Below are 23,653 nucleotides of genomic sequence, written 5' to 3'. Positions count from 1 at the left end.
CACTTGGTTTCCCCTAATCTTACATTTTGGTACTTTTGTCAAAACTAAGAAACTAACACAGGTACATTTCTTTTAACTAAACTACCAACTTTATTTGGATTTTGCCAGTTTTTCTCCCAACATCCTTTTTTCTGTTCCAGAATCCCATCCAGGGTACCGCATTACTTTTGGTTTTCATGTCTCCTGAAGTCTTTTCTGGTCTGTAGCAATTTTTGTCTCTCTTTGTTATGGATGACTTTGACAGTTTTTTTTTTTAAAGATTTTATTTATTTATTTGAGAGAGAGAGAAAGAGATAGAGAGCACATGAGAGGGAAGAGGGTCAGAGGGAGAAGCAGACTCCCCGCTGAGCAGGGAGCCCGAGGCGGGACTCAATCCTGGGACTCCAGGATCATGACCCGAGCCGAAGGCAGTCGCTCAACCAACTGAGCCACCCAGGCGCCCCGACTTTGACAGTTTTGAAGAATATTTTGAAGAATCAAATATCTTTATTTGAAGAATAAAGATACTGTATAGAATGTCCCTCAGTTTGGGTTTGATGTTTTTCTTATGACTAATTTGGGGTGGTGGGTTTTGGGGAGGAAAACTATAGAGGTGAAATTCTCTCCTCGTCACATCATATCAGGGGATACATTATATCACTCATTATGATAAACCCAATCACTTGTTTAAGGTGGTACTTGTCAGATTTCTTCAAATAGTAACTTGTGAAGTTACTATTTTCTCCTTTCCAGACTGTTATTCATTGGATCTCGGTCACTAAGTCCATCCCATACTCAAGGGGGATGGGATTAAGCTCCACTTCCTGAAAGGAAGAGTATCTCCTTAATATTATGTGGAGCATCCTATTCTCATGCTTCCTCGCTTAAATGCTTTCAAGGTCCCTAAATAGATTTGAGTCTCAATAGCAGACATAAATCATGGTCTCAAAAGCCATCTCCCTGACAACGAAATGAAGAGCCTTGCACATTTTTATTCCACAGATGAGTGAGAGGGTCCATCCTGAGGAATCACGCAAGTGAACCTATTAGGATATAATCGTTCTGTGAAGTAGCACACCTTGGAGTTGGCTAATAACTGCATAATGCTGCTTGACTCACTGCCTTCATTATTCCTGAATGCACATCCTTACTCTTGGGTAAAGTGGTGAGGTGCCTAGGCTTTTGAAAATTACTCCCAACCTTTGTGACAGGCCAGGGTGTTGAGGTTCTCTGTTAGCTGGCAAAGGAAGAGGGCAAGAGGGTGCATTTTGCTGCTGTAACAACCACGGTCCTGCCGCACCTAGGTAGCTAACAACATCGAGCATGTTAGAGGTGAACCTGCAGAATGTCTGATGGGAGGTGGAGTTTCTGGCTTCAAAACCTGCTTTCTCAGCTGTCAGGAAAAGTATGAAGGGAATGATTTTGAAATAAAAAATTGAAATGAATCACAGCTCTAATTGTATGCCATTTATAATCATAGTTGGGTGAGATCATTTAGGCGGATCACTTTATTCTACATGTGATGATCTACAGATGATGTGAAAAATAATGCAACTCAGTTGCAAGAGTGAGGTTGCTAGGACTTACCTGCTAATGCACAACCTCACTGGGACATACAGTTCTGAGAGACAGGAGCTGGAAGGGAATTATGGGAGTTTCAGCATCAGGCACCCTTGAGTTTCAATCCTGATGCTGCCATTTATTAGTCAAGTGACCTTTGCGCCCTCATCTCTCTTGAGCTTCATATTTCTCAGCTGCAAAATGGAATTAATGAAATTTTTTTGGATGGTTGTTGCAAGGATTAAATGAGATAATGCCTGTTAAATACCTACCTGGTACTTAACAGATGGAGGTTGTGTCAGAATGCTTTTGGTGCAAGTAACAGAAAATCCAACCCAAAGTGGCCAAAGAATCAAAAAAATATTTTTTATTTCACATAAATAGAAGAGTGGTAGTAGGATTACTCCAGGATTTGTTGGTACAGATGCTCAATATTGTCATTAAAATCCCAGGTTCTTTCCATCTTTCTGCTCTGTCATCCTCAGCAGGAAGTGTTAGTCCTCGAGTAGCTCCCCTCACAGTCATAAGATGGCTGCTGAAGTTCCAGGCATCACATTTTAATGACGACAATCTTTAGAGGAACATGAAGTACCTCTTCCAGTGCCTTTCTTAAGAGTGAGGAAACCATTTTCAAAAGCAAACCCTATCCCCACCCTTCCTTTCCGAGTTGATTACTCTTCATCTCAACTGAGTTGACTAGAATTATATCACAGATTTGAATCTAAATTGTGGGTTGCCCTAATCCACTACTGGGCCAGTGTAATTGGCCCAGATCCTAACTGGCCTAGACCAGTTAGGCTCCCCTCTTGAGGCGAAGGCTGGTTCAGCCTCCCTAATGCAATAGCCACACTTTTACCTGAAAAAAAATCTAGACTCTGTTGAGAAGGAGGAACATAGGAATATGTCACAACTTTTGCAGATTCAGCAAACAAGGTTGCTGAGATAATTCATGAGGCTGGTCATTGGCCTTATTGATTAAGATGGAGATATTCTTCCTTCCCTTTAAATTGGCCATTTGGTTCATTCTTTAGTATTGTAGAATCTCAGACTTTACAGAAATCTCTCTAAAGCGTATCTAAAGAATGATTATTGCCTTGTCTTGAAGTCTTGAGTCTCTCCCTGAAGCATGGCCGAATGGCTTCTGGAGAATGAACCCTGGGGTTATATCTTTTTAAAAAATGTTTATTTCCTTCTTTATTTTTTAAAGATTTTATTTATTTGTCAAAGAGAGAGGGAGAGAGAGAGTGTAAGTGGCAGGCAGAGGGAAAAGCAGGCTTCCTGCTGAGAACCCTGTGATCGTGACCTGAGCCAAAGGCAGATGCTTAACTGACTGAGCCACCCAGGTGTTTCCCCCCCCCCTTTTTTTTCATCCAACAAGAAGCCATAACTTTATTAATGATAGAAACAGTACAAATTTCAAACCAAGCTGCAGTTTTTCTTTTGAAACACCAAAAAAAGTCCTCGTTTTCAGATGGTTACATTGTTAATTCCATAATAGCATTTACAATATCATTACTGTTGTTCTTCAGGGCTCGGACTGCCTTTGCTCTTGACACATTTGCTTGTGGCATGACCAGTTCTATGTCCTTAACCTCTACACCGGTTTCATCAACCTCTTCTTCTTCACTCTCCTCTTGTACAATTGGAGTCTGTGTGTTTTCTTGAATGTTTGAGACAGCTTCACCTTGAACTTTGAATTTCTCAGCAGCTGCTAGTTGTGCTTGCTGAGATAAATCCTCGATCTTGGCTTCCTCAAAAACTATGTAGGTATCTGAAGCTGGGCTCTTGTAGACATCTGGTTTTGTGATGACAAAGAGGATATTCTTAGATTTCCGGATAGTGACTCTTGTAACCCCTGTAACCTGTCGAAGACCCAGTTTGGACATAGCCTTCCGTGCCTTCTTTTCACTCCGACTCTGTTTTGCTTTACCGACTGGTTCTTCATCGATTTCAGCAGCTGCTGCCAGCTGGGCCTGTTGTGTGGTTGCCTGTGTGGAATCCTGTTCCTCAAGCTCTGGTACTGATTCATCACTGTCAGATTCTGTTCCAGACCCTGTCTCAGCCTGGGGCTGTGGCAACTCCTGCTCTGTAGCAGGGACGGTTTCTGTGGCTTCACCAGGCATTTTGTGAGGGGAACGCAGAACCAAGATCTCCCCCCCTTTTTTTTAAAGATTTTATTTATTTATTTGTCAGAGAGAGAGAGAGAGAGCACAGAGCTTGCACCTGAGTACCAGGCAGAGGGAAAAGCGAGCCAGATGCAGGACTTGATCCCAGGACCCTGGGATCAAACCCCTGGGGTTATTATCTTAAAGTGATTATTTACATTGAAATTAAGTAAAATTATAAATTTAGCTCCTTAATTGCACTAGGCACATTTCAAATGTTTAATAGCCACATGTGGCTAGTAAGTATTACATTGGACAGCATAAATTATATAACATTGCCATCACTGTAGAAAGTTCTACTGGACACCGGTGCTTTTGATTATTCTCCAGATTTTTTCACTTTTAAAATTCTGAAGGAGTTGGGGCACCTGGGTGGCTCAGTCGTTAAGTGTCTGCCTTCGGCTCAGGTCATGATCCCAGGGTCCTGGGATTGAGCCCCTCATTGGGCTTCCTGCTCGGCCGGGAGCCTGCTTCTCTCTCTCCTACTCCCCCTGCTTGTGTTCCCTCTTTCACTGTGTCTCTCTCTGTCAAATAAATAAATAAAATCTTAAAAAAAAAATCTGAAGGAGTAAAAGACTCAGGACAACTGATGTCAATGTATGGATTTAATAATTTGGTAAATGGATTGGTTGAAAAATAGAACAGGGACATCTGGGTGACTCAGTCAGTTAAGCCTCTGCCTTCTGTGCAGGTCATGATCCCAGGGTCCTGGGATCAAGCCCCCACATCAGGCTCCCTCCTCAGTGGGAAGTCTGCTTCTCCCTCTCCTTCTGCCCCTCCTCTCTGCTCGTGCTCTCTCTGTCTCTCAAATAAATAAATAAAATCTTAAAAAAAAAGAAAAATAGAACAAATAAGAATGATTTATGGGTCAACATTTAGAAATTCTTGTCATAAGTTGTCAGTTTATCTATATAAACTGGAATTAATGATTTTCAATGTCCCTACATTTGCAATACAAGTTTTAATTGATTAGTATTTAATATATTTTGTGCCTACTCATTTATGCCCACAAACCTCAACTCTTGGGTATTCTGGGAATAATAATCTCTGACTCTATCATTTTCTCTCTTGGCTTGGTCTGCCCAGTACTTTGCATTTCCCAGTTGTTCACACCTTCATCAACCAGAAGATGGGGAAAGAAAGGGGATAAATTCAAATAGTGAAAAATTAGAGCTTGTCGGTGTCTTGGGGAAAGGTTTAGAGGGAAAACATTGGTCCAGACTTTGGACCATCTTTTGATTTAATTATCTACTAGTATTATTAATAATAGTACCTTATATTGGAATATTCCTTTCATATTTGTTATTCCATTTAATTTTCACAACAAATCCATAGAAGTTATTATATTATCCTCATTTTTAGACAAGAAAAGAGACTAGATTACTACTGTAATGTGGTACATTCGTTGAAGGTTAGTGTTTTTTTAATAAAATAAGTATTTGGCTCAATAAAACCTTCACTGAACATACACAATATGTGTTTCAAAAGATCATAAAACTAGAATTTGAATCCAGAAGTCTTGATTCAAAATTCATTGCTATTTATATTATACCTGGCTACCTTTTTATTGTTGTTGTTCTCTATTATATCTTAGTATCTTTCCCCTTTGCCAGAGATATTTAACATGTTGACCATGCTAAACTCTCATAGGAAGTTGTGAAATACAAAATAAATGGACTCAATTCATAAGTAGTCATTGAAGGGCTTAGGGATCTTGACATGAAAGCTGTGCTAAATTATGATTATATAAAGAGGCATATAAATTAAAATAGAATTTCCTTGATCAGTCAGAAGTGTAAACACTTATGGATTGACACAAGCCTCTTATTAATTGTAAGTAACCATTGCCATTTACATACTGGGATGATGTCAGAGAGTGGAGAGTATGAGTAGGAGATTGTGAGTTGAATGGATAGATACTCTGCCCTAATGTATTCCCTGTTAATGTTGTTTCCAGAGAGGAAACACTCTTTCAACTGATGTAGACAAAACTTGAATAATAGGTCGAGTGAACTGGACAACAAATATTGATGTGGAAAATGATTATTGGCTCTTTCCATTATTTAATCTGATGATGAACAGCCTAGGTCACCTCCCTGTCTGCTTATTCTCCAGGGGACAGAGGAAATACAGCAGCTGCCAATGAATCTATCCCTTACGTAGTGGATTATTCAATTTTCAAGCCTTTATTTAACTGTGGTTGCTAATCAGGTTTTTTCCAGGCAGTCTTCACATTGCTTTTTAATAATGGTGTTGCCGAAGCAAAGCATGTGACAGGGATTAATTTGATTGTGTTGTCCAGAAAGTGGAGCATGGGCTCAAAGGGTGCTCCTATTGCACAGCCCTTGAAGAACCACGTGATGCTGATGTTTTTCCTAATGGAGAGTGAAGATGGAAAGTGCTAGGGCTGGAGGTGGACCCTGGTCTATTTTTAGATTGCTGTGGATTGCTTGCTATGCATCTTTGCTTGCAGCATGAAACCTGGTTTCTGGAAGCAAACTTCCCTTCACAATATGTATTGTGTTTAGCGTTTTGTAGGGTCTTTATTGAACCAGACACTTACTTTATGAAAACACCATGATATTCTTATGCCACATCCTGGATTACTATGTATAGGAACAAAATGAAAGAATGAATGAATGAGTGAGTGAATACATGACTGTGAGTAAGGGTGAACTACATGAAGAAAATGCAGTGCTTTGTAATTGTGGGGTTTAAAGATTTTATTTATTAATTTTTGAGAGAGAGAGAGAGAGAGACCACAAGTGGGGGAGAGGGGCAGAGGGAGAAGCAGACTCCTCGCTGAGCAGGGAGCCTGATGCGGGACTCGATCCCAGGACCTTGGGATCATGACCTCAGCCGAAGGCAGACGCTTAACCTACTGAGCCACCCAGGTACCCTATAAATGTGAGGTTTAAAAGGAAAGTCTTCTGGGTGTAATTACTTCCTTCTTTTCTATTGAGGACTGCTAAATATACAACACCAAAGTACTTCCGATTAAACAAATGACATTTGCATGTCTTTTTCATATAAAGGCAACTTTTTGGAGAAGGAGGCACAGACATTTTAGATTCTCTTAGGCCCAGAAACTTCCTCTGTTTAATTATGATTCAGTAGAGATTTTTTTTTTATTGAGATACAATTGGCATATAACCTTACATTAGTTTCAGGTGTACAACATAATGATTAAATATTTGTATATGGATATTGTGAATGATGTAGTATGGATTTATCCTGGATGCAAGGAACTGAGAGAAAGCTATGTCAACATGGATCAACATTTCAGCAACTTTGGCCTTACTGTTATTGCTACGTGTTTGTTTTGGCTCCTCTCTCTTTGTAACTAAATATGCATTTTTGTCAGAAAGAGCCCTTTGATAAGATAAAATCCAAGGGAGAAGTAACATTGAGTTATTTTAAACCAATTCATTCTTTCAGCAAATATTTTTGGGCATTTACTATATGCTGGACACTTCTGGGAACAGAGGAAGCAGAAATGGATGAGTGAATTAGGGTAAAGTTATTGGGGTTGACCACAGAAAGCTGTGCTTTCTTCAAAACCTCCCTTGAGATGTCTCACTTTTCATCACCACTACTCCAAGAAGTTTTTCTAAGTATTCTTTCCAATAATCTATGGGACTTGTTATGAGGGAAGGTCTGGAAACACATTTTTCTGTATTGCATCACGTTTCACTTGATGTTTTAGTGTTCCTTCTAGATTGGCTGCCTTCGGCTCAGGTCATGATCCTGGAGTCCCGGGATCGAGTCCCACATCGGGCTCCCCGCTCAGCGGGGAGTCTGCTTCTCCCTCCAACCCTCCCCCCTCTCATGTGCTCTCTCTCTCTCTCATTCTCGCTCTCTCAAATAAATAAAAATCTTAAAAAAAAAAAGGAAGCAATACTCAAGAACCTTAATCTGCTGTGAACTCTTCCCCTCCTCCTTCTTCTTCTCCTTCTCCTTCTCCTCCTTCTCCTCCTCCTCCTCCTCCTCCTCCTTCTTCTCCTCCTCCTCCTCCTTCTCCTCCTCCTCCTTCTCCTCCTTCTCCTTATCTTAGGTCTCTGTATTATGGTCTGCTGAATGGTTTTGCTTAGGAGTAAGGTATAATGAATTTTGCAATTTAGAAGTTCCCTCTCTTCTTGCCTTCTTTTCTTTTCTCAATCACTTTAAGCTCTTGCACTTTTTTCTCTAACCTCTTCACTGGGACTGCCCTTGTCTAGGTTTTCACTGATTCCCATGTTGCCAAATGTGATTGCTACTTCTTTGCCTTCATCTCACTTGGTCCATGCTCCTATACTGCATAATCATTTCCTTCTCAAAACACCTTTACTCCTGGCTCATGTGATCACCACATACCTCTGTGTTTTTATACCTCATTGGCCATTTTTTCTCAGTTTCATCTACTGACTCTTCATCCTGTACTTGACATCTCCATTTTAGGGAATCGTGTGGCTTAGTCTTCATCTTCTCTGTCCTTACCTTAGGTGATTTTATCTGTCCCAGGTCTTTGTCTTTTAACACTTAGACTATGATGTATCTAGATGTGGTTTTCTTGAATGTGCTCTTTCTGGGTCTGTAAATTTTTCTGCTTGCACTGTTGTGTAAGTACTGGGACTAACTGATTTTGCCACTGGAGCTCCTTAATCTGTAAATTTTTGTCTTTTACTAAATTTGGGAAGTTCTGGCCACTTTTTCTATTATTTTTTTCTGGCCCAATTTCTTTCTCCTCTCCTGGGACTCCAACTACCCCTTTATGGGAGACTTTTGAAATTGCCCATAAGTCCCTGAGGCTCTTTTAATTTTTTTCAATATTTTTTTCTCTGTTCTTACATTAGATGATTTCTATGACATCTATCTTCAGATTCGCTGAAACTTCTTTGTCTCCCCCTACTGAAACTCCATGAAGTTAGGGTCCATGTCTGTCTTGTTCACTGCTGTCTCCACTGTCTACAACAGTGCCTGGAATTGCTAAATAAAGAATTGTTGAATGAATGAAGGAAAGAATGTAAAACCATTTGGAAGGTAATGTCTGTGGTTTAGAGACAAAGAGAAGCTGAACTTGGGCAATGGCAATTAAGAAGAAGAGAAGACAGACCCAGGAAGATAACTTATCATGAATCATATTATCAGATCAGTTTGCAATTCAATATAAGTAAATTATCCTAAGGCAGAGAGTGAATGAATTAGGCCTAAAGGCCTTATTGACTCTAATGAGATGGCTTTATTAGGGCTCCTAAGGGTCAATAATACATTAATGAGAGCCCAAGGCTCAGCTCTGATGTACAAGTGACCAAGTATACTTTAAGGATTTAAAATTTTCATTTCATCCATCCAGTGAATCAGTCAACCAATAAACAAATTATTATCCTTACTGAGAATTGGGTCCTAGGCCAGACCCTAGAGATACAGAGGTGATTACATATATATCTTATGTTGTGAGACTAGTAGAGTCAGACATTCAAAACAATCAGCACCATCCAGCATGATAAAATTCTCTAATAAGGAGGTTGTGCCAGGGGCTCTCACTCTGAGCATGAATATAAAAGATTCAGGGAGCATTTTGAAAGGAGATGCTTGAGTTGTGACAGTTGAAGGACAAGTGAAAGCCTTTCAGACACCAAGGGGAAGACTTGTGTGCAGATCCATGTGGGGAAATTTGTAAGAGGTTCATAACTTGTGGGAAAATTTCAGCACCCTCTGTTGGAATGTAGCAGCCTTGATCCACATCAATTTATCCTGACCGCCTCAACTTCAAGAGACTAAATGTGAAATAAGACTTAGAACACAAAATGCCCAATAAAAGTTAGCAATAATAATGTTAACTCACCATTGTTAGTGTAATGGTGACTGGGCAGAGCATGAGCTCAGGAGATGCTTTTGTACTTCTTGTTATCACTTGCTCAGTTGGGAAGTAGTAAAGGGAAAGAAGCTATAAATTTTCAAGGTCTTTGCTCCTCTCTTTTTCCTCAGTATAATGAACATGATGATGCTCTTTAAGTACTTCATTATCCCCTGCGCCTGCATAATATTCATTATCTTGACCAAATTTGTAATGTATTTTTCTTATCTTCATTATTTATTTTTTATATTTTATAATGGAGAAATGTTAGTTCCCTTTTCTTTTTTCTTTTCTTTTTTTTAAGATTTTATTTATTTATTTGTCAGAGAGAGAGAGCAAGAGAGAGAGAGCACAGCAGGGGGAGGGGCAGGCAGAGGGAGAAGCAGGCTCCCCACTGAGCAAGGAGCTGGATGCAGGGCTCCATCCCAGGACCCTGGGATCACGACCTGAGCCGAAGGCAGACTTTAACCAACTGAACTACCCAGGTGTCCCTTTAGTTCCCACTTCTTACAGGAAAAAAAATCTATAGTATGTTACCCTCTGAAGGTAGATAGATAACTTCTGTAGTGAGAGACAGAAAGATAGTTGTTTTGAATTGTGAAAGAGACATCGTTCTTGTTGGCTCTGCCTTTCCTATTTGCACATTTGGCATTATATTCTGAAAATAAAAACAACACCCAGAAAGACAAATCTATACTATTAAAAAATAGTATAAGTAAGCAGGTCAGATTGGTTTTTGGACTTGTGTATTGGAACTATGCTTGCATTATCATTGTGTGAGGTATGTCGTTTCTAGGTAATGGAGAAGGAAAAGCTTGGAAGCTCAGAATCACAATTTTATAATTCTCTAACTTTGTAAGGTACTGTATAAAAGAACTTTAGACCTAATTATATTGGAACAATGTGTGCTTTATTTTAATCCTGAACTGAGATAACAGTCATTGGGAAGATTATTTCTGTCTTAATTCAGAAGAAGTAATATATAAGCCCACTAAAATAATTTAAGGTCTTTGAATGAAAGCAGTAAAGAAGTTATACTATTATGAGATTACTTTTGTGTTATTTCAAGTTGTGGAGTGATTTGAAGAGAGTAAATGCAAAGTTTTGAATCTGAGGAAAATTAGTTAACTGCAAGGCAATTGAAGAAGCAAGAACGATTCATTAGCGTCGTTTTTTTTCTTTTGATCAATGACTACCTTGATAAAGAGAAACTTGAGAGCAATTATCTATCATATTTTAACAAATTAAAAATAATTTGTTTTCCTGTTATGAAAGTGTTACGTTGCATGTTTATTAATAAACTGAATTTGGGGGCTCCTGGCTGGCTCATTTGGAAGAACATGTGATTCTTGATCTCGGGATTGTGAGTTCAAGCCCCATGTTTGGTGTAGAGATTATTTAAAAAAAACAAATAAACTTAAAAATATATACTGAATTTGGTAAGCAAATAAGTATATATTAATATATTAAAATTAGCATAACAATAATCAAAAAGAAGAAAATTTAAAGGTGTAATTCTAATACCCAAACATAATCATTGCAGTATCTTTTATGTCTTTTTACTGTTGGTGAATGTGTTTCTCAAAAACAAAACAATTTTATAATTTTAAATTATAATTTAAACTATAATTAAATTAATTATAATTATAAATATATAATTTAATTTAAATGATAATTATGAAGCAAATCATAACTTCCTGCATGAATACTGTATCAGGAACATCAGGAACATCTTTCCATGTCAGTAAATGTGCATCTTCAGTACACTGCTCTCAACCATTTTTTTTACTCCAACACAATTGAGGGATCAAACACAGTCTTGACAGTGATATTCAGTGTCAACTTTTTTTTTTTAAGGGGTGAAGAAATAGGATGCAGAGGAGGGAACAAAGATGGTCAGTTATGTAAAAAAAAATAATGTGGCAGATACTAATCTGCTATATCACTTTTAATGATTGTGTAAATTATAATGTTTTAAAAACAAGTCCCCAGTTGTTGGTCATTTAGGTTATTTCTCATTTTTAATCACAATGTTTAATATTGTGATAAACATTGTTTTAAGGTCAGACTTCTCCCCGCATCTAATTATTTCCTAAAAAAAAAATTTCTAGATGTAGAATTACTGTACCAAAGAGCTTTTCCTGCATTAGTAGTACATTGACTTTAGGCCATTGCCATATTTTTCTCCAAAGTGTTATACAAGTTGATATTATTGTTGTAACAGTTTAAGAGATTATCCATGTTCTACCATTTAGGCCAAGATCAATTAAATAAAAAAGCCAATTTGATGGTAGAGAAACATTATCATTGTTTCATTTACATTCTAAAACTGAATAATGAAGTTGAACATATTTTTTAAAGATTTATTTATTTTATTTGAGAGAGAGAGAGAGAGAGACAGAAAGATAGTAACAGCATGAGTGGGGGAGCGGCAGAGAGAGAGAAACCCAAGTTTACTTCCATCTGAGTGTGGAGCCTGACATGGGGCCTGATCCCACAACCCGTGAGATCTTGACCTGAGCCAAAATTAAGAGTCAGAGGCTCAACCAACTGAGCCACCTAGGTGCCCCAACACTTTTACAATCTTTTTTTTCTTTTTTTTTTATTTGACAGAGAGAGAGAGAGAGCACAAGTAGGGGGAACGGCAGGCAGAGGGAGAGGGAGAAGCAGGCTCCCCGCCCAGTGGGGAGCCTGATATGGGGCTCGATCCCAGGACCCTGGAATCATGACCTAAGCTGAAGGCAGACGCTTAACGACTGAGCCATCCAGGCGCCCCGCAACACTTTTACAATCTTACAGACCATTTGAATTCTTTGTGTATGTATCTGTCTCTTGATAATATATATTTATCTTATTGAATTAGTACGAATTACTACATTATTCTATTTGTATCTCATTTCTCCTTTATATGTTGTATACTTTTAATTTTATGTCATGTGTTGACACATAGGGATTCTTACAAAGTCAGATTTCTCAATCCTTTTCTTTATTTTTCATGCTTAGAAAAATAAACTTTCTGAATAAAATTTCTAGATAAAATTTCCACTTTCATATAATGTAAGCAGTTCCTTAAATTGTAATTTAGCTTTCATATGGCTTCACTTTTTTTTTTAAGATTTATTTATTTTGAGAGAGAGACAGAGAGAACAGGTAAGTGGGGGGGAGGGGCAGAGGATGAGAGAGAATCTCCCAGCTGAGCGCAGAGCCTGATGTGGAGCTCTGTTCCCAGGACCCTGAGATCACGACCTGAGCTGAAATCGAGTTGGATGCTTACCCGACAGACACCCAAGCACCCCTCATGTGGCTTCATTTTCAAAATTTATATCTTTAATAGAATTCTTTCTCTACCAATGTTAAATGCCGCCTTTTCTTAAGCTAAATTTTTAAGTTGGCTTCAGTTCTTTTTTTTTAAGATTTTATTTATTCATGAGAGAGAGAGAGAACACGCAAGCATGAACACAAGTAGGGGGAGGGGCAGAAGAGGGAGAAGCAGGCTCTCCAAGGAGCAAGGAGCACAACATGGGGCTCTATCCCAGGACCCTGTGATCATGACCTGAGCTGAAGGCAGACAGTTTACTGACTGAGTTACCCAGGCACCCCTACTTCAGTTCTTTTTTGATTTCCAATTCTAATCCATTAATCTGCCTCATTTTTTTTTGCATTAGCATCACACTGTTCTATTTACTGTAACTTTATAGAATATCTATTAGGGTCTCGTTGGGTAAGTTTCCTTTCATTACTGTTCTTTTTCCCAGAAACATCTTAATCAATGTATACATTTAATCTTTCAGGAAAAATTTAGAGTCTCTTTGACACACATCCCCCTAATCTTATTGAAATGGCATTAAATGTATACATAATTTTAGGGATAATTTACATTTTTACAATATTGAATCTTTTAGTTCAGTAGTTAGTGTGCTCTCTACTTATTCTAGTCCTCTTTTATGTTCTTCAAGAAGATCAAGATTCTTGTTATGCTTATTTCTAGGTATTTTATATTTATTGTTGCTATTGGAAAACCCCCACCTTCCTTCCACAGTATATTATCTTCATTATTCTTGTTGTGTAGGAAAATTATTATTTTTTGTAATGTATTTTGTTACTTTAATGAGTTCTTATTTGTTCTCTTTTGAGTTTTCCTGGTAGACACTCATAGCATTTGAACATCAACCCAGAAAAGTTTTCTTCTATTATGTCTTTGATTATTACTCTTGTTTCATTGGTTCTACTCTTTCTTTAGGAGATCCTATTATATTAAAGCACTTTCTCAGTGTTTCTTTGCACTCTGAGGAGCTCTTAAGATGGTTCTAATTCCTGTACCAGGTAGGGTTTTCCAGAGATACAGAATGAATAGAATACATGTATATAGAGAGATTTATTAGGAGGAATTGGTTCATGTGATTATGGAGGCTGATAAGTCCTAAGATCGGTAGTTGGCAAGTTGGTGACCCCAGAGGGTTGATGGGATAGTTCCAGTCGAAATGCCAGCAGGCTTGAGAACCAGAAGAGAAGTTCGAGTCTGAAGGCAGAAAAGAACTGATGTCCCAGCTTAAGGCAGTCAGGTGGAGGGAGTTCCCTCTTACTTATGGATGGTCAGTTTTAGGCTGTTTATGGAAACTGGAGCATTTCCCATTACATTGTTGCTTTTCTGAGACCCCTGTGGCAGCTCCCAGTAGGAGCCTTAAATGAAGCAAATCTGGAGGTATGTTTAAGACTTTGGCTTAACCTGGGGCTTTTCAATGTCATCCTGTATGTTTCCAGCTGACAGTTTTGGCTTAGTAGTTTGAGTGTTTGCAGTCTCCCTTTATTTCTTCCAGTTCCCTGAGAATCCTCTTGAGCTTTTTGTAGAGTTGGAATTTTAGTATAAACAGAGTATGTCCAAGTATATGCATGAATCAGTGTGGAAAGCAGGAATTCAGTAAGAAAGGGACAGAGGAGAAAATTAAACTTATTTTCAGCTTGCCATTGAAGCTGACACCTTTTAGCTCCCCAGTCTCCATGCCTTGGATACCCTCTCATACATTATCTGGCTTGGCATTTAGTACTACTCTCTATCATGGAGGAGTCCTTCTAGAAGGAGTTCTGGGTAGGATCCAAAGTTAGTCATATCACCATAGCATCACAAATAGCATATAGCAACTGCAAAATGTTTTGACCTAGAGATACAAGAAATGTCATATTTCTTTTATTTTTCTAAATGAAATCAAACCTGGTTTTAAACCCGATTAGCTATGGTTGGTGAAGAATTCTAATGTTCTTTTTTATTGGGATTCTCTTCTGTATGGAATCATGCAAGGATCTCCGTAGTGATGTGTGTCTTGGAAAATGAAGGAAGGACTTGACTTTAAGTCTGTGGTGGTCACCATCATTGGTATCCTTCCATTTGTTCCTAGATGCTCCAGTAGAGACCTGGTCCTTTATGTCTGTCAGGCTTTGCTTTTATACTTGTCTGTGGTGATGCCCCTAACATCCCTCCTTGCAGGCACAACCGTGGTGATGCCATGCAAGCTCCCACTTCCTTTTCACTTACCCCTTACTTCCCCAAACATACTCACATAATTTCTCAGTTTCTAGAAATCTAACCCTTAGGGAAAGACAAGTCTCTCTTCCTCTTGTTGTACCAGTGTCCATCTGTCCTCCCCTTGGAAATCTCTCCTAAAGTATTGTCCTTCCCTGAAAGTAACAGAAACCAGCCTTCAAGGACATAGAGTCCAGCTCCCTCTTGGGAGGGGAAGGGGAGAATAGACTTAATTCTTTTGGCTAATGAGTTCATAACAACATCCTACCCCCAAATTAAAAGCATGGTACCAATTTAATTTCTCAATAATTTATTGTATTCCAGAATTTCTGTAGTCATCTAGGAGAAAAAGATGAGCAGTGGATTTTGAACACTTTTGACCACAACCTACCATAAGAAATATACCTCTTGCCACACTGATCAAGAAAATAAGAGAGAAGGGGTGCCTGGGTGGCCCAGTTAAGTGTCTGCCCTTGGCTCAGGTCATGATCCCAGGGTCCTGGGATTGAGCCCCATGTCAGGCTCTCTGCTTGGGGAGGGAGGGGCAGGGGTGGGGGGCCTGCTTCTCCCTCTCCTTCTGCCTGCTGCTCCCCCTGCTTATGCTTTCTCTCTCTCTGTCAAATAAATAAATAAAATCTTAGAAAAAAAAGAAAGAAAGAAAATAAGAGAGAAGACAAATGAGCAATATTAGGAATGGAGGAGGGGACATCATATAGATAGATCCTGGAACACACATGTGTATATGTGCCCCCATGTGTGAGCCCACATATGTGATAAACTGACCAATTGTTATAATTTGAAAGACTTGAAGACACAAAGAGTTGAAGGAGTGTTATACCGGAGTTGAAGGCTTAGGTTCTACTTATAGCTCTGGTAATAATTTTGAGCACATCTCTCAACTGCAGTGGGCCTCAGCTTTATTGTGTACAAAAGAGTAAATCAACCTGTACACAGAGGCCCTGAGGCCCAAAAGGGATCATGTACACAGAATCCCCATACAAATTATAAAGTCCCATTTACATATGAGATAGTTTTCCTTAGTTATTATTATTAGTGAAGTTTGGTCAAATAGCTCTTGGTCAAATAGTTTGGAAAGCCTAGCCAGCCAAACTGCTTGATATTAATATTTTTTTCGTGACCTTTAAAACAAAATCTGTCTGAGGGGTTGGACAGAAAGAAAAATCATCATGTCAAGAGAGGAAGAAATTTCAAGGATGTTTTCCCTCTGGTGGGCTTCCAGATGCATTCTGAGCAAGGGTTTTGATTTCTACATCCTACATCTGCATACTCCCAGGAGCAGAGGAGCAGAGCTTTTCACTTGCATAGTTAAGTAATGCCTTGCAAATAAAAATCCTTTTTCCCATATGGTCGAGGAAGTCACAGTGAGATGAGGAGTGTTAGCACTCCCTTCTAATGACTTAGCTTATTGCCATGAAGTGGGCTATAGAGTGCCGTTGATGAACTTGTCCAGAGATGTGACTGAAGCTCTGGAAAGAAGTAACTATATGTTTGTAAGGAGCACAAGTTTTATAATTCTATAGTTTTGTAGTCCAAAGCAATAGCAAAAGAGGACACAAATCACCTAATAGGGATTATGGACTGAAAGGGCTTCAGACCAACCTCTCTTGTTCTGGTTTCCTCTCACTCTCTAGTTCACTGCTCCCTCAGCTTCAGGCTTTCCAAGGTTACTGCACCTTCTGTGTTTCCCACAGCTCATCATCGCTCTCACCCCAGGTGGTAGAATTGGAAGAGGAAAGTACAGGTGGCAGAAAAACTCTGGCACCTTCTCTTTTGCTGTTTTACATATGTATGTGCTTATTATGAGCAGCCCCCCTGCCATTTGGGGAGTCCATTAAGATGTTTACTTGGAATAAATCTGACAAACCCCTGCCTGCTTCTTGGTTATTATGATGCATCAGCTTTAATTGGAAGCAGCAAGGACACACTACTCTCATCCCTTGAGAATAGCAGGTGTATTATCTTATGGGGTTTGCTGAACACATTAGGAGTGTCCTTTGGCAATGTGGTTGGTACAGCTCTCTACTGTGAGAGAGAGAAGTACATCAAATCTTCTACAAACTGAGTAGTATATGAGCACCCCCTAGCAAACCGAGGTGCAGAAATAAAAGGGGGTATGGATTGATTAAGGTAATGCTATCAAAACGTCACCTCAAGTTTCAAAACACCGTTTAGTCCCTCCACAGAGATATGTCACATTTAAGGACAAAACTTTCTTGACTCACACTTCTTTAATATTTTAGGGATTTTAAGGGCTTGGTCTAAGAATCTTCTTCTAAAACACCTTCATTCTCTCATTTTAATACTCCAATCCCATGGTATTTTCTTGTACTTTTACTTGAGCAGTATCCATGCATCCATGCCATTTTGTCCCCACCATATTGGTTCCTTAGTCATATGTAGCTTTGCAAGATGGGCTTCTGATAAGTTGCATCTTTCCACTGTGCAAAGCCTTCTGGGAGGTGTAGTTCTTTCCTCTGATGGCTATTTTCTGCAGAATCTGCCCATGCACCTTTCATCCTTTCTCTCTTCAGAGAGCTGGGGACAAGGAAGAATCTAAGGGGGCAAAGGAATTGGAGAAATATGGTAAAATATTTTACATTTATAATTGTATCCTATAATGATTAAATTATCACACTGTTGTTGACCGACCACTTGGCACATTGCCTAGACTCATTGGGTTTTTTTTGGCTTATCCTCCTTTATTAGGAATATTTAGCCCCACAGAGTTTAGAAATTAGAAGATATAGTAAGCTCAATATTGCAAATCTTGATTATGATTTTTTTGTAGAAATTACACTTCAAAGACAACTGGTGGCCAGTCTCATTTCTAACTATAGGCATGAAATTTCTAAAAACATTATCAAATTGAATCTTGCAATGTCATGACCAAGTAAAGTTTATGCCAGATAAATTGATTTCAAAAGGCAACATCCATTTCTTTTTTTCCCCTAGGTTATTTTATTTTGTTGTGTAAGAACACTGAACATGAGATCTACCCTCTTAGCAGATTTTTAAGTGTAATGTTGGCAGTGTCCATTTCTGAGTAAATCTCTTACAAAAATAGAAATAGAAGGACAAGTTATTTTTAGAACACAAAAAATGGTAACAAGGGAGGTTTTTCACTATTGGAAAGATGTATTATAAAGCTATAATGATTAAAACACTGTGTACAGATTTGAGTATAGATAAACATAGATAAAGAAAATAGAGTAAAAAGTCCAGAAATGGACCAATGTATATATGAGTTGTATATGTAGTAAAGAAGGCTTTTTCATTGATGGGTAAAGGATGGCTAATTCAATAAAATGTGTTGGGACCACTGGTGAAACATTTGTTAAGAAGGAAGTTGGATCACTTATGTCATTCATACAATAAGCTTTAGAAGGAAAAAAATGTGAAAAGAAGAGTAAGAGGAAAGAAGTTGAAGAAGCATGAGAAGGAGGAAGTGGAGGAAAATAACACAGAAATAGGAGAAAAAAATCATTTTGGAGATGAGGAAGGCTGAGTGGGGGGCTCTCCAGCAGCCTGCAGTGAGAACCTGGAATTGGGGGAAAACCCATGAGAGGACACATAACCTCCTTGAGGGAGACACAATCTTCAATATGGAGATTCCTTTATGATTCCCAGGGTGTTTAGAAAGTTTAGGTTCTGATGACTCCATTTTTGGCAACAGAGAATTATGGGTTTTTGGTTGAAGGATAATAATGTAGCCATGAATGAGTTCAAGTAGTATTGGGTGAAGGTACCAAATCCAGCTTTATTTATTTTCCTGTGGAATTCTCCTGTAAAGTGGGCAGGCAGGTAACTTCTAGGGGTTTATTACAAGATCTTGTTTTGTCTACCTTTCTCTGACCCTATACCATTCCTGTACTGACCGGCCCTGACAGAGTGGGGGTACGCCCCCCCACCCCCATTCTCAAGTTGTCCTTGTTCTTACCTTCTCTTCTTAGCTCTGGACTCTTTTTCCTGCAGTTCTGTCTGCTGCCTGATTGCAGTCCAAAGGTCTCCTGATCTGAACCTGCGTTTCCCCAACAAACTTGGACTTGGTGGGCTCATGGCTCCCAACACTTCTGTGGCTCCCAAAGAACCCAACTCCCAACTGTGGTGCCACAATCTCAGGTTAATTGGTTGTGACCAAGCCATGCTTTCCTGCCACCTCATTCCACCTCTACTCCCTGCACCATTTTGTATGATGGGGGTGAGGTTCCAACAAATTTACTACCACCAGCACCTCACACTCACACAGTTGTGTGTCTTTTTTTTTTTAAGATTTTATTTATTTATTTGAGAAAGAGAGAATGAGAGACAGAGAGCACGAGAGGGAAGAGGGTCAGAGGGAGAAGAAGGCTCCCTGCCGAGCAGGAAGCCCGATGCGGGACTCGATCCCGGGACTCCAGGATCATGACCTGAGCCGAAGGCAGTAGCTTAACCAACGGAGCCACCCAGGCGCCCCACAGTTGTGTGTCTTAAAAATGCTATAAGGGTGCTGATAATTTTTAGAAGATTTCAGGCTCTATAATCAAACCTACTATCTTTGGTATCTCAGAAACATCCTTGTTGTCACTTCACACCTGCCCCTCTGCTCCAAGCTTAAAAATCTAAGGACTTGGAACTGGTGATAGGTAATTTTAGTACTTTCTGGTTTCATTTGCTTACATTTTTCAGACATTTAAGAGATTTCATCCTTTTGAGTCTGATTCAGAGAGTGCTCTTAGTTTGCTGTGGGACAGAGAAGGGATGGGAAGAGCCCCTTACTCTCAGAAGCCTTGTTCTACCATCTGGTTACAAACCCTGTTTCCCACTGTGGTGTGTGTGAAAGGCCTCACTACGAGTGTAATTTGTGTCAGTCCACTGCCTCCCAACAGCACCCTCCAGCTTTGTTTGCTTAATGAGAGTACATTCAACGTGAGATGTTTTATTTCTAGCAATGTGTAGATGTGCTTCAGGCTGCTCTGGAGTTTTTGAAATTTCTCTGGGGATTTTAAGGAGATTTTTAGTTTCCTCTCAGGCAGTTGAAGTCTTCTTCTAATAAGCTCAGTTGTTGCTTTCCCCACCTGTTTCTGAGCCCTTAAAATGTAGTAGTTGGGAAAATACCACTCATCTATGGGGTTTAATCAGATGGCAGTCTCTGAAAGGCTGCTGGTTGGTGGCAGCAGCATCATCTTGAGGGACGATGATTCATCAGCATCATTGTTACAGTGGTGTATAGATTGAGTTTCATCTCTCCCTTTAAATTAGGCAGAGAGAGGGGGAAAGGGTGGAAAGGGGAAGAAATGATGAAGGAAAGGGCCAGTAGAGTGGGACCTATGTGCCAAGTGTGTAGCTGCAGTCTTCTTTTGGTCAATCGAGGGAAAGACCCACTCTTCCTCAGGTGTCATGGTTTCTTCATACAAGGCAGCAGGATTTTGTAATGAAAACAGTGGTGATATACGTATCATCCTATGTGCTAGGCATTGTCCTAAGCTCTGGATAATAGATTTCATTTAGTAGAAAGTTCATGGGCTTTGAAGACAGACACACCTGGATTTATCACTTGTGTGTTGTAGTCCTGGGTAAGTTACTTTTCTAAACCTCAGTTTCTTTACATATAACCTGACCCTGAAGGGTAGTAAAGAACCTGCCGTAACAATGGCCCATGACAGGCACTTCATGGCAATTTTGTTTCATGATCCTTCATCGATTTCTCTTGACCTGAGTTTGGCATAGCTCATCTCAACCCCAAACATGGCCTCTTAGTGCCCCTATAAATTATACTTCTCCTTCTTTAGACCTGATCTAAACATACTACTCTCCTTTCATGTTATGGTTTAGTGATTCCGTTTGGCTCTCCCCCCGTCCTGTGCACATTCACATGTATATCTTGAAATGCAAAGACTTGTAGAGGGCAGTGGTTGGCTCTCCACCACTTCCTCTCTGCAGGGTCAGGCTGTGGCCAGGCAGAGTTCAGTGGATAATGAATATACTTTGACAACTCTCTCAAAGCTTAATAGAGATAGTAAGTGAGAATGCATGCATACTTTCCCAGTCTGAACTGGTTCTCTGGTGGTTGCGTCAAGAATTGTGCTGAGCATTGCATAATGTATAGAATTGTCAAATCACTATGTTGTGCACCAGAAACTACTATAACATTGCATGTCAACTATACTTCAAAAAAAAATGCCAGTATATTCCCCCCCCCCCACAAAAAAAGGCAATTCAGGCATATGTATGAGTATATTGGGAGGAACATGTATACCCATGGTGGTGAATTTACATGCTTGATATTTATTTATTTAGAATGTTACATGTGCCAGGCATTGTTCTAGGCACTGGGCATATAGCAGTGAACAAAACAGACAAAAGTCCCTGTTCATATTTAGCTCACATGTACTCCTATAGCTAGGAGTAAATAAGTAACACATAGAGCATGTCACATGGAGATGAGCTATAGAAGAGTCACATTGGGAAAGGGAATGGGTGGAGAATGCTGGAGTGAAGCGAGGGGTTCTAATCTCAATTAAGGCCTCCCTGAGAAGGCATCCTTGAGCAGAGTCCTGAAGAGGTAAGGAGGTGAGTCCTGCAGACATGTGAGAGGGAGTTTCAGGCCAAGGGAAGGGCAAGTGCAAAGGCCCAGAGGGAGCTGGTTGAGGAACTTCAAGGAGGATGAAGGGCTGGAGCAGAGTGGGGAGGGGAGAAGTAGGGGAGGGGTGGTACATGGGGTCAGATGCGGGGCCTTTGTAGGCCCTTGTAATACTTCACCTTTTACTCAGTGAGAGATGCATGCCACCGGATGGTTTTGAGCAGGGGAGGGACATGATTAAACTTCTATTTTAGAAGGACCACTTTGACACTTGTTCTGAGGAGAGACCGAGGAGGGATGAAAGCAGAAGCAGGGAGACTAGTGAAGAGCTAGCATTAGAGTCAGGGTGAGACATAGAGTAGTAGAGGAACTGCAGGTGTAAGATGTGGTCAAGTTCTGGATGTATTTTCAAGGTAGAGCTAATGAGATATGTGGATGTGCAGTGAGAGAAAGCAGGGATGTCAAAGTGGGGGGAAGGGCAAGGAGACACAGTTGCCTGTGGCTCCAGAAGACAGAAGTGGGGCAAAGAATGTGATAGAGGAGCTGGTTTCAGCTCAGGAATTAAAGAAACAAGAACCCAAAACTGACACTCAAAGCTGTCCAGTGAAGAAATGGACTGCCCTTGCATTGGTGAAGCCTTGGTGGCTGGGAGAGGCCCAGCTGAGGCCTGCCATCCTAGAGGAGATGCCTGTTCATGGGAGGAGGGGTCAGCAAGCTCCTTCTGTGAAGGGTCAGATGGTAAATATTTTAGGCTTTGTGGGCCATGCAGTCTCCACACAACCACTCAGTTCCACCAATGTAGCATGAAAGCCATCATAGATGGCTTTGGAACCCATGGCTGGGTTCCAAAAAAATTTTAGTTAGAAAAACATGTAGTGGGCTGGATTTGCCCACGGCTGTATTTTGCTTATTCCTGGACCAAGAGGGTCACCAGAGTTCCCTTTCACCTCTAAAATTCTGTTATTCCTAAATTAAAAAAAAAAAATCATCTTCATTTCAGGTGTATCTGAGTATAGACAAGCACAGAAATTATACATTTCGTTTTGGGTTTATTAACAAACTCTGCTGACCAAGGTGACCTCTTTGTTTCAACTTGACAATGCAGTATTTTTAAAATATTAATAATTCCTTAAGAAATAGAAGTTCATGCTATAAAAATCAGAAGATACCTCAGAAGAAAAGACAAATCACTTGTTATCTCACCAAGCAGAGACAGCCATGGTTAAGATTTACTGGATGGTAATACCAAATCTATACCAGTGCCCTTCAGACTTCTTCATTTAGGGCAGTGGTTCTCAACTGGGAACAGTTTTGATCACCCCACCCCCAGGTACATTGGCAATGTACCACTGTACTATTTTGAGTAGTTACAACTGGAGAGTAGCTATAGGCACTTAGTGGGTAGAAGCCAGAGGTGTTGCTAAACATCGTACAGTGCACAGGCCAGTCCCCACAACAAGTAACCGGTCCAAAATGTCAATAGTACTGAGGTTGAGAAAGCCTTATTTAGATCTGCTAGATGGGCTGTTTATTTTATTTTTTTGGTTTACATATAGTTGACACATAATATCACAGTAGTTTGAGCTGTACAACACAGTAATTCAACATCCCTATACGTTATGCTATGCTCACAAACGTAGCTACCCATCTGTCACCATCAACACTATTACAATACCATTGACTTTATTCCCTATGCTGTGCCTTTTATTTCCATGACTTACTCATTCCATGACTGGAAGCCTGTATCTCCCATGCCCCTGTACCCTTTTGCCTATCCCCCACATCCCTTCCCTCTGGCAACCATCAATTTTTTCTCTGTATTTATAGGTCCAATTCTGTTTTATGTTTGTTTGTTAATTCATTTGTTTTATGACTGTACTTTTATTAAAAAAGAAAAATGGAATCAAAGGTATATACTATTTTGTCATATGTTCTCTGGCAGAGCAATAAGCCTCTATCCATCTGTCCATGTATATAAACTCTGTTGTTATTAAAGCTTGTGTTATCCCTTTCTT

General features: G+C 39.8%; 1 protein-coding gene and 1 pseudogene across 3 annotated transcripts in view; one reads left to right on the top strand and one right to left on the bottom strand.

Moving 5' to 3' along the window:
• The window catches only part of PDE1C (phosphodiesterase 1C), a 625,988-nt gene that overhangs the window by 244,569 nt on the left and 357,766 nt on the right, over positions 1-23,653 (top strand). The gene's annotated exons all lie outside the window — the stretch shown is intronic.
• LOC114200207 (nascent polypeptide-associated complex subunit alpha pseudogene) lies at positions 2,954-3,683 on the bottom strand (annotated as a pseudogene).

Source organism: Eumetopias jubatus, unplaced genomic scaffold (assembly GCF_037043125.1).
Source record: "Eumetopias jubatus isolate StellerSeaLion01/CBP00866 unplaced genomic scaffold, mEumJub1_p1.0 scaffold_14, whole genome shotgun sequence".
NCBI lineage: Eukaryota > Metazoa > Chordata > Mammalia > Carnivora > Otariidae > Eumetopias > Eumetopias jubatus.
Note: the sequence above shows the minus strand (reverse complement) of the source record. Positions and strands in the feature narration are given on the sequence as shown.